Source organism: Capsicum annuum, chromosome 12, assembly GCF_002878395.1.
Source record: "Capsicum annuum cultivar UCD-10X-F1 chromosome 12, UCD10Xv1.1, whole genome shotgun sequence".
Taxonomy (NCBI): domain Eukaryota; kingdom Viridiplantae; phylum Streptophyta; class Magnoliopsida; order Solanales; family Solanaceae; genus Capsicum; species Capsicum annuum.
The window spans coordinates 210,631,642-210,643,260 of NC_061122.1; positions in this window are offsets into that span (position 1 = coordinate 210,631,642).

The window sequence follows — 11,619 nt, forward strand, 5'->3', positions numbered from 1 at the left end:
TGTTGGCAAAACATAGGTTTCGGGTGTTGGTCACGAGGAAGTGCGCCTTCTTGATAAAACTGCATAATTTTCGTTAAAGCTCAATTAAAAAATTTTACACAAATTCTTATCCATAGAGTCTTTCACTAAGGCATTTCCATATTGGTACCATCATACCATGACTTGCAAGTCATTCATATTATGCCATACCATTTTCACAAGACATTTTAAACCTCCAATTTCATCTTTAAAGTTCATAAACATAACCCCCAAGGTCTTTCAAAAATTCATTTGACCTTTCGTTCTTTCATTTCATACCTTATTCAAAAGATGGTGTAAAAATCATAATTCCCATGAAGAAAAATTAAGTTTTAAAGAGGATTGATGGTCATATTTTCATCATGCAAAATTCTTTAAAGTTGTGAATCCATGTTAACAAGTTCACAATTTTCATGAAACATATTACATCTCAGAATCCATTAATAATACTTAGAAAATCCATAAAATAAAAATAGAAAGCAATATAAGGTTTTTCTGCATATTAACGTTCTTGTTTGTATCTTAACGTTCAGGTTGCTTTTGCATTGGTTTTATGCTTGTGTATTAAAGACTAGATGGATGAATCATGAGAAATGAAGACACTACTAAGTAACAACCGAGTATAACAAAATGTATTTCTGACTTGTGATTTATTTTGCAGTGGCTCCTTAATCATCCTAAATTTATTTCAAACCCTTTCTATATTTCTGGGGATTCATATTTAGGCATTACAGTTCCAGTTATTGTTCAACTAATATCAGACTGTAAGCCCCAGTTAATAGGACAATATAATGTGAAGTTTTGATCATTCTCATCATGCCAATACTCTTTAGTGTATGCTTTATTAATACTCCCTCTATCGCAATTTATGTGACACCTTTTACTTTTTAGATCGTAATGTCACTTTTCTATAGTTAGAAATAGTTTTACTTTAAAATTTCACTTTTACATTTAATGAAATGATTTTTAATAGCTCCTAACCTTAAAGTCAAATTATATAGCCATCCAAAGTCATGTTGTATGGAGCGGAGTGTTGGCCAGCTCACATTCAAAAGTTGAAGGTGGCAGAGATGAGGATCCTTCTTTGGATGTATGGACTTATTAGGGGAGATAGGGTTAGAAATGAGACTATTCGGGAGAAGATAACAGTGGATTTGGTGGAAGAAAAAATGGGAAAGTGAGGTTGCAATGGTTTGGGCATGTGATGAGAAGAGGCACAGATACCCTAGTTCGTAGGTATGAGAGATTGGATATGGATGGTTTCAGGTGAGGTAAAGGTACACCAAAGAAATACTGGAGGGAGGTAATTATACATGACATAGAGCAGTTACAGCTTACTAAGGACATGACCCTAGATAGAAAGGTATGGAGACACGAACTGGGTTAGAGGGCTAGTTTCATGGGAGTGAGTCATAGCTAGTAGATAGGATTGCTTTGGTGTAGTCATGCTAGTAGTTGTAGGGTTATGCCCGTAGGTTGGATTTTCGTGTTTGGAGGGTTTGGTGAGGTGTAGTTCATGGGAGTGATTCATAGCTAATAGATAGGATTGCTTTGGTGTAGTCATGCTAGTAGTCATAGGGTTATGCCCGTAGGTTAGATTTTCGTGTTCGGAGGGTTTGGTGAGGTGTAGTTCATGTGAGTGAGTCGTATCTAATAGTAGGATTGCTTTGGTATAGTCATGCTAGTAGTCATATATAGGTTGAAGTTTCTTGTTCGAAGGGTTTGGATGAGGTGTGTGTTTTCAGTTGGATAGTGTACAGTTTACTCTGTGGGTGTCTTATTTCTATTATTTCATCTTCTTTTATGTTTTATTACGGTTTTGTATACTGTCTTTCTATCCTGAGTTAGGGGTTATCAAAAATAGCATCTCTACTTTTTCGGAGGTAGTGGTATGAACTACATACACTTTACTCTCCCCAGACCCCACTATGTGGGAATACAGTGGGTATGTTATTGTTGTTGTTATTTTAGTCGCACAAATGGTTAAGGAGAATTTTAATCCACAAATTTCAAAATTCTTCTTTTCTTTCTTAAACTTTGTGTCAAGTTAAGTGAATATGTAAATTCAAAAAACTGATCTAAATACAATATTTTATCTTTTATTGTATTTCGAAATGAAAAAAAAATCTTTAAAATAAATCTAATGGATGGTTAATCTGTTGCAAAATATATTATATCTGTTTGAAAATTAACAACATATTGACAATCTGTTGCAACAGATGAATTTATCTATTTGATTTTTCCAATAGATAAGTCATATGTTACAACAGATTGATCATCTGTTGTAACAGATGGTCTGTAATTGTTTGATAATTTTAACAAATGTGTCATCTGTTGCAATAGGTTAGTCATCAATTTATTCAAATCAAGTCATAGATGGGCTATGAAGAATAAGGTGCGTGCAGATGGATGGATCCACTTTCATGTGTGGGAGTAATTGTAACACCCCGAAATCTAGTTCCCGGGATGCCACACGGTGTTCCAAACTACAAGTAGTCCTGAGCTAACCCTAACTGCCTTCTAACATATCTAAATCTCATCATAGGGAAATATAAGTAAATAATCATGATAAAATGCGAAAAACTATCTAAATATATCTTAAAGTACTTATCTCATCAATCTGATTAACAAATACTAAAAAGTCTGAATAAGACAACTGAGATCTAAGACTGAATCTGGTAGTCCGACAAGCCTCTACTAGCTGAGTCTAGAGAGTCACTGGGACATGCCCCAGCTGACTCAAACTGGCTGAAATAAAAAAAAAGAATCATCTACTAGTGAACTAAAACATGAATAGCTAAGTCCTCGAACTATGAGGACTTACCAACTGCAAGGATGTAGATGAGATGCTCAAAAATCATTACCGCTACTAAGACTGAGCACCTGAACCTACATTATTAAACAATGTAGCACATAGATGTATATGTGGATCAGTACTTTGAGGATGTACTAAGTTGCTAAATGTAAATGTGTAATACCCAGCAAGTTTCTAAGCTAGGAAGTGAATAAGTATTCCTATGTATCATATCCTATGATTCATACTTGAGTACATGACTTACAATGAATATCCTAGTGGTAGGATAGCTTATGATGCATTAAGCATGTTCATATGAGTCACTCAAGGTAATACAAGCTAAGAGTTTTTGAATCCATCAAGTTTTAGTGTTCGATTTTGCAAAGGTCATCTTTTAACGAGTATAACTCGATGTTAATGCGGTATTTTGGCTGATTTAGACCCATCAAATTGTATAAAATTGAATTAGCTTTCCAACGATACCAATTTCGCCTTAATCCAATACCCAAGCGAAAAGTTATGCCCATTTTTGTGAGAGACAGTAAGCATAGGCGATTGGTTAGGCGCCGCCTAACCCAAGCATAGGCGATTGATTAGGTGCCGCCCAACCCAAGCATAGGCGATCACTTGGGCTCCGCCTAACTCAATTCTAGGTGTCAAAAACACTCCGTTTTGAGTTATTTTAAAGGTAATTAAGTCTTTAAATACTCCAAACACGTCCCTAAACTTAACCCTACAAAATATATATCTTCTAAACATATTACAACCCTATTTTCATCTCAAAGCTCATTATCCAAGAGCACTAAAGGAGAAAAACAACTAGGGTTGCATAATTAAGCTTGAAGATCCGATTTCAAGGAAATTCCTCCATCAATCACCAAGAATCTTCCTTCTAAGGTATGCGTAGTGTTCATCCACGGATTCCTTTCATCCGTGGAGTTCAAGAATCAATATTTAAAATACAAAAGCTTGGTTGATTGTGGTGATATGATCATACCTATGTTTATGCTTGATTGTTTTCATCTTTTTCATTATAAAGTATGATTTCTATATTGTTGGGTGTTGATGATCAGGTTGTTGGTATTAGGTGATTCCCAAGGTGGAATCTTTATATGTTTTTGTGAATTCATGATATCATATGAGTTGGAAACATGTAAATTTGTTTGTTCATGATGTATAATTTGATGAATTCACCTATTCTTAAGATGTGCATGTAAGGTGTTTGATAAAATCCCTAAGGAACTAGAAATCATGCAATATAGATAAATTGTGACTAAGTGAAGGATTCATGATATGCCCTTACGTTCCAATGACTTCTATGTTGTTAATGTGCCTTGTAAATGTTGTTGGAATACCCATGAACTATTCTTATGAGATTATGCTATGTTTACTTGCAAATCCTACTTATGAACAAGATGCATGATAACCATGCAATCCACATGAACTTCCATGCTATTAGTATGTGTTGCCAATATGATTATGCAATGAACATGATATTAAGATTGTGCAAGTACTTCCATGTGATATGAAATCCTTTCCATGCAATACATTGTTGATAACCATGCATAGTATGAGATCCCTACTTATCTTATTATATATTATGAACTCTACTCTTATGATCAAGTCAGTCATGTGTGTCAGTTTCCTTCCATCGAGTCCTGGGGTACTTGTACCCAAAAACTATAGTTGTGTGCCTAGATCTATGTCATGTTTCACGATATATGAACTCAAGCTATGATTTCATAGACTTCAGTCAGTCATGTGACTCAGGAAAACCTTATGATCTTAGTCAGTTGTCAAATATTAGTAACCTTCCGCCAGTCAACGGAATTCAGTAAGATTACGTCATGTACAGTCAGTTGTTCATGTCCAGTCCCTCCAGATGGGAGTAGAGGTTAGCACCGAGTGAACCCAAGGATGGGAACTCACTCGCCAGTTCAGGGTGTGATTTTTATTAGTAATCCTTTTGTTCCAAAACTACATAGCCAGGTAGGTTGAGACATCTTAACCCATCAGATTAGGGTTGATGAGGTGTCTTAACCCGTCAATTTAGGTTTCCCACCATTCTCATTGAGTACCCGCCAGATAAGGGTCACTCACAGCCGTCCTTACCCGTGGCGCGGTATTGACACCCCTTCAGTCGGGGCAGAGATTGGACCCCAGCTTAGCCATAACGGCATACATGGGGCATGTTGGTTAAATACTACTTCCCACAGTTTTAGTAACAGTCTCAGTAAAAAAACTTAGGGCATTCTTCAAATTTCAGTATATACAGGACTGTCAGATACAGTCATCCATGTTATCAGTTTCAGTATCAGTCTTAGTAAAAAAACTCAGGGCGTTCTTCAGATTTTAGTATATACAGGACTATCAAATACAGTCGTCCATGTTATCAGTTTCAGTATCAGTCATGACAGTTATCAGTAAACCATGTATTAGCTTAAAGGTCATGTTATCACGTATTCACGGTCCCAATTTCTATATATGTGTGTTTGCACTCCCACGTTCATATTAGTCAGTCAGTTTTGTTCATGCATGAAACCCTTTATGTTCAGCCTACCTTCCTCGTATACTCAGTACTCCAGTTGTACTGACGCATTTGACCTATGGTGCTTTCTTTTCATGTTACACCATAGGTTTCGATACACGAGCTCCAGCCCAGCAGTAGCGGTAGCATCCCAGTCACAGAGACACAGTGAGTCCTCATTGATTCAAGGACAATATGATTTGATTTATTTATTTATTCTTCAGTTTAGTTTTATGGAGTTAGTTGGAGACATGTTCCTTCAACTCCTTATTTAGACAGTTTAGAGGCTTTCAATCTACTTTCAGATTTACGTCCAGATTTAGTTATTTTGGGTATTTTTTCCTATATGATTGTATTCAGTTGAACCTTATGGCCTTATAGTTCCATGTATTATGCATTATCATATTATGATTTGCAGTATACAGGTACAGATATCAGTCATGGGTTAGCTTGTGGTCCCTCGGGGTTATGAGCATTGTGTAGCATTTCGATTCAGCAAATCGGGGTGTTATAAAATAAATCACGTGGGCTTGAGTAAATCTAAAATCTGAAGATCATAATCAAGAATAGTAAAACATATAGTAAAAATATTGTGAGCCATAACACTTTGTTCTAAAATATGTATTCTGTTCTTTATTCTTAAATCATATCTGAAAACTTATTTTGCAAGGGGATTCTTTCAAAGTTTTAGGGAATATACTTCATCTAAAAAATTGTATATCTTTTACTAACAGGGAGGTTCTCTTAACTAACATAAACCATGTGAGCTATATGGAGTCCAACGTCTTGACCTCCTAGGGAGGAAACCTCACGTTGGGGAGAGGTGTCATACTCTTGCCATGGAGTATAACCTAATCCAGGTGATCGATCATAAGATAAATCTGTCATTCATAGAAATGGAAATTATCTGAGTCTGTACCTACGTTGGCTACGTAGTTCTATGAAAGATAGGGCAGGCTAATCCCACACTTCCCGCTCGGTGCTAAATACTACTCCCTTTAAGATTTGTATGCTCAAAACCATTGGAAATCCACTTCTTAAAACTAGCATAAGGATTTATATGAAAAAACATTTATACACTAACTTTTGTAAGTCTGTAAACAAAACTGTTCTGAGTTTTTGTAAACTGTAAAATGTAGTGGATTCCAAAGTTAAACAATGATCAAAAGATCAAAGCTTTTTCTGAAAATTGAGGATAATCGGTTCATAAGAGGCTTAAAGCATCATCTTTCTTGAAGCAATAATATTCAATCTTAGGGTAGTAACCCATGTATCAATCTCATGTTAAAGCATCATAATATTCATGCTAGGTAATGTAAATATTGATAGAACAACTCAAAATCTGAAAATTTCAGCAATATGCATGAAAATATGAACAAAATCATGGAATTCAACTTCTAAATCATTGGAAATATCATAAGCTTGTGATTAACAATAATGGGTATAAACCCTAACTTGAATTTCATGGAAAATCATATAAATTGCAGTAAATTTATAATTAAAGTAAAGTTTTGGGCACAAGGATGAAAGAATTATCCTTGTTCAAACCCCACATAGCTTAAATTGATGATCTTTGATGAAAACTTGGATCTTGGATTCTTATTTATGCTTAGGGGATGAATTCTTAGTGTCCTTGTATTGAAAAATCTCAATCTTGAATTATCTTGGAGAATTAATGGAAGAATCTTGGATTTCTTGGGGAGGAAGTTGATGAACTAGGGTTTTGCTTTTAGAGGGAATGATGAATAAAGCATAATGTGCTTTGAAATATGCTTAATCTTCTATTTTTGGATAGATTGGGGGTTGGGAGAATGACCAAAATGCCCTCTTTAAACTCCCAAACGAAATTGAAAAATGCAACACTTTGCGAACTCGGTGGCCACCGCAATACGCCACTATCGCGGTGGTTCACTAGAAATTGGACTAACGGGAAATGGGCTCTCTCCGCTATGCACCACAATCACGGAGCCCTAATGTTTTTCATTTTGACCACTGGTGCAACGCGCCAGTATCGCGAGGTCTTACTGGAAATTGTCAAACGGGAAATTGGGCCTCTCCGCGATGCACCAAGATCGTGGGGCCTTACTGAAAATTGACCATTGTGATATTACGCTTCTCCGCGATGCGCTAAGGACCCAAATGATGGTGTTTTACAATTGGAACTTAAAATAGCCATAACTTCTTACCCGATAATCAGATTTAAGCGAATCTTATATCGTTGGAAAGCTAATTCAATTTCCTACATCATGAAAAATCTAAATCTACAGAATTCCACACAAAATAAAGAATATTCATCTTGGAAGCTATCCCTTAACATTAAATCCAGTTTTTACCCGATTAGGCATTGATCATTCAAACAAGATCCAACATTGTACAATTTAGTTTGATAGGCTTGAATTGATAAGGCCGGGGGGTCCATAAAGATGGTGATGATACCCTATTATGAATTAATGATTATTTTTGCTCATGTTTATGTGTGTTAAGTTTTGAAAAATGATCAATATTTGGAGTCATTATAGAGATTCAATAGCAATTGGACTTAGCTTTAAGTGTGCATTGGACAGTGAGAAGACATTCTAAGTATCGCACTGCATCAAACAAGAATGAAATACCAATAGAAATTCCCCTCGTCCAAATTTATATGGAAGGGTTGTTCGAGAAGATAATTATATGCCAGAAGAAGCGGTAGGAAAATAATTGCAAGGGAAAGGGGAAGTTAATGAAAACCTATATCATCTAAGAGCTAATTGAAGAGAAAAACATAGGGTAGCAAGGAACTTCTAGCTAATATAGCCGATGTTAGCTGAATTAGAACACGAGAAATTTGAATCAAGTGCAAATATAAAAGTGTATCCAGTACTAAAAATCTATCTGTTGTATCTCTGAAAGAAAATTAGTGCAGTTGGGCACTTTGCTGGGAAGTTGTGACTAGGTAGCGTGGTTGGGATGATCACCTACATAGAAAATAGCAGAACATAAAGAAAGCAATTTTACAGGCACTGAGGGTTGAAATGATGTACCGTAAGTAAAGAAAACTTGGCCCAAGAATAGCTGCATCTAAAATAAGCAATCTAAGCAAAGAGAGCAATTTCTAAATTTTAAATTACATCCCATGCCTTCTAATTCAGCAGGATTGCTAGAAAAAGAACTACAAATGTTAAAAGAGCTGTATGAACAAAGACAAAAAGAAAAAGAAGAAAAAGATAGAGAACAGAAATTACTGAACGAAATAAATCAATTTAAGGAAAAATTGGAAATAAAAAACAAAGAATTAGAAATAAATAATATAGATGTTGAAGAGACAGAGACAGATAATTATGATTCTGAAGGTAGTGAAACATATACAGAAATATTAACAAATACAAAAAATTTAGAAATCAATGAAAAACAAAAAGAAATTAATGAGGAAAACTTAGAAAGTACTCACACAGAAATAAATACTCTTGATAAAAAAGAAGATGAAAATATAATACCTAAAACAACAGAAATAAGAAAACCTATGTATTATAAGAATAAGTTTAAAAAATATAATGAATATGATAAATGGATACCAAAACAAATAATTAATAAAAATTATAACTTTTTAGACCTAGACTGTGTAATAGATACAGAAAAAACAATACAATTATGGATAGGATATATGACAAAACAATTATTAGATAATAATATAAATATAACAGATGCACCAGAATATATAGAAAGAACACTAATAGGATCACTAAAACTATGGTTTTCAAATTTAACTGAAAATAGCAAAAAAGTATTAAGAACTAATAAACCTATAGAAGGAACATCATCAACAACAAAACTAACCCCTATAGAATTATTAAAAAAATATGAAACAGCTATAAAAGATGAATTTGGTAGTACGAAAACAATAGAATAAGAACAAGATAAAGAAAAAGATAAAAATAGGAATTTAATGTTAAAATTAGCAATATGTAATATGTGTTATATAGATGAATATACTTGCGCATTTAAAGAATATTATTACAAAGGAGCATATAGTATAGAAGAAAGTAAAGAAATAAGAAAATTATATTTTACTAAATTACCCGAGCCATTTAGTTTAAAAATAACAAAAAGTTGGGAAGAAGCAAAAATAGTAGATACGTTAGGAGCAAGAATAAAATTTTTACAACAATGGTATAGAAACTTATGTGAAAAATATAGAGAAGAATTAAAAATGGAAAAAACATTAATAAGAAATTTAGCATGTTGCAAAAATAAAATAGCACCCCAATTTGGATGTGAAGAAAGATATTATAAGAAAACAAAAAGACATAAGAAATATAAGAAATATAAAAAATCAAAATATAAATATAAGAAACCAAGAAAAAGATATTATGTAAAAAATTATAAATACAAAAGACCATATGGAAAGAAGAAATCTATAAAAGAATGTACTTGTTATAAATGTGGAAAGATAGGCCATTTAGCTAGAGATTGTAAATTACCTAAAAATCCAAAAAATAAATAAATATCAGAAATAAAAATAGATAATACAGAATATATGCAGATAGATTATATAGATTATGAATTAGAAAGTGAGGATAGTATATATGAAATTTCAGAAAACGAAACAGATAATGAAATAGATAGTGAAATAGATGAATCAAATGACTGAAGAAGATATAAAAATAATAACAAAGGAAGCATATTTAAATGATGAAGGAACGGAACAAAAAATAATATTTGATAGTAACATATTTGATGAAATAAAAGGAAAAGAATTAGATTTAAGTGTAGAGAAAATATTTAAAATACCAACAATAAAAAATATTTTTACTAGGAAAAAGGATGAATATTATGTAGTATGCCAAAAAGAACATGTAATAGACTGCAGATATGCAAAAGGCAAAGCTAGTATACCACTATTACAAAAAGAATAATTAATAAAGAGATAAATGATATAAAAAGTAAAGGAGATCCAATAAAATATGTACACCTTGGAGGTACAGAGTTATTAATAAAAGCATGTTTTAGAGAAGGAATAGATACACCAATAGAATTATATTTAGCAGATGATAGAATTATAAAACCTATAGAAAAAAGCATAATAACTGTCGTAAAAGGAAATCTAATATACCAAAAATTTTAATTTATAATAAGTGCAAATTATTCAGTAGCAGTAACAGATAGAAATATAGATAAATCACTCGTATTATATTGGAAAATATCAGGAATAGAATTAACTCCAGGAAGTAAAATATTTACAGCAAGATGTAAAAATCTATATGTATTAAAAACAAAACATAAAATAACAGGAAAAAATAAGATTAACAAAATACGAATAGAAAGCCCATTCGAACAAATTGTAAAAACAATAGATTATAATGATTATAGCTATAGAGACATAGATACAGAAGAAAATTTAGAAATAGTAAATGATAGAATAAGTACAACGAAAAGAATAGCTGATGAAAAACCAGAATCATCAAGCTCATCAAAAAGAACAAGTTATGAAACAAATTCAATAAGTAATTTAAACCAATATTACATAACAGGAAAAATAAATGAAAAAGAATATCTAATACTTTTGAATACAGGACAAGAAGAAAATTATATAGCAAAATATCTAGTAAAAAATGAAGAAATAAAGACTGATAATGATATGTGCCCAGATCTACCAATAAGTTTAATAAATAGTAAAAATATAGCAGAAAAAGAAATAATAATAGGAGTTAGGAAAATAAAAATAGAATTCGAAGTAAAGGAAGAAATGCAAAAAGCAGATATAATATTAGGGATAAAATGGTTAGAACAAGTAAAACCATATAATATAGAACATACACAATTAACCTTAACATGTAACAAAGAAAAGTTATTCTTAAAAAGAGCCTTAACATGAATGAAGATATATGTATTAATGAAGATAGTAGTAGAAGGATATTACAGTAGACATTATACGCCTATGATAGATACAGGAGCAGAAGCTAATTTATGTAGATATAATTGCTTACCAGAAAGTAAATGGGATAAATTAAAAACACCAATAATAGTTAAAGGATTTAATAATGAAGGAAGCTTAATTACTTATAAAGCTAGGAATGTAAAAATACAAGTATGGGATAAGATATTAACAATAGAAGAAATTTATAATTATGAATTAACATCAAAAGATATACTTTTAGGAATGCCATTCTTAGATAAATTATACCCACATATAATAACCAAAACAGCCTGGTGGTTTACAACACCATGTAAGCAGAAAGTAAGAGCAAAAAGAGTTAATAATAAAATAAGAAAGAAAACTGATTGGATAAAAGGAAGTGAAAAA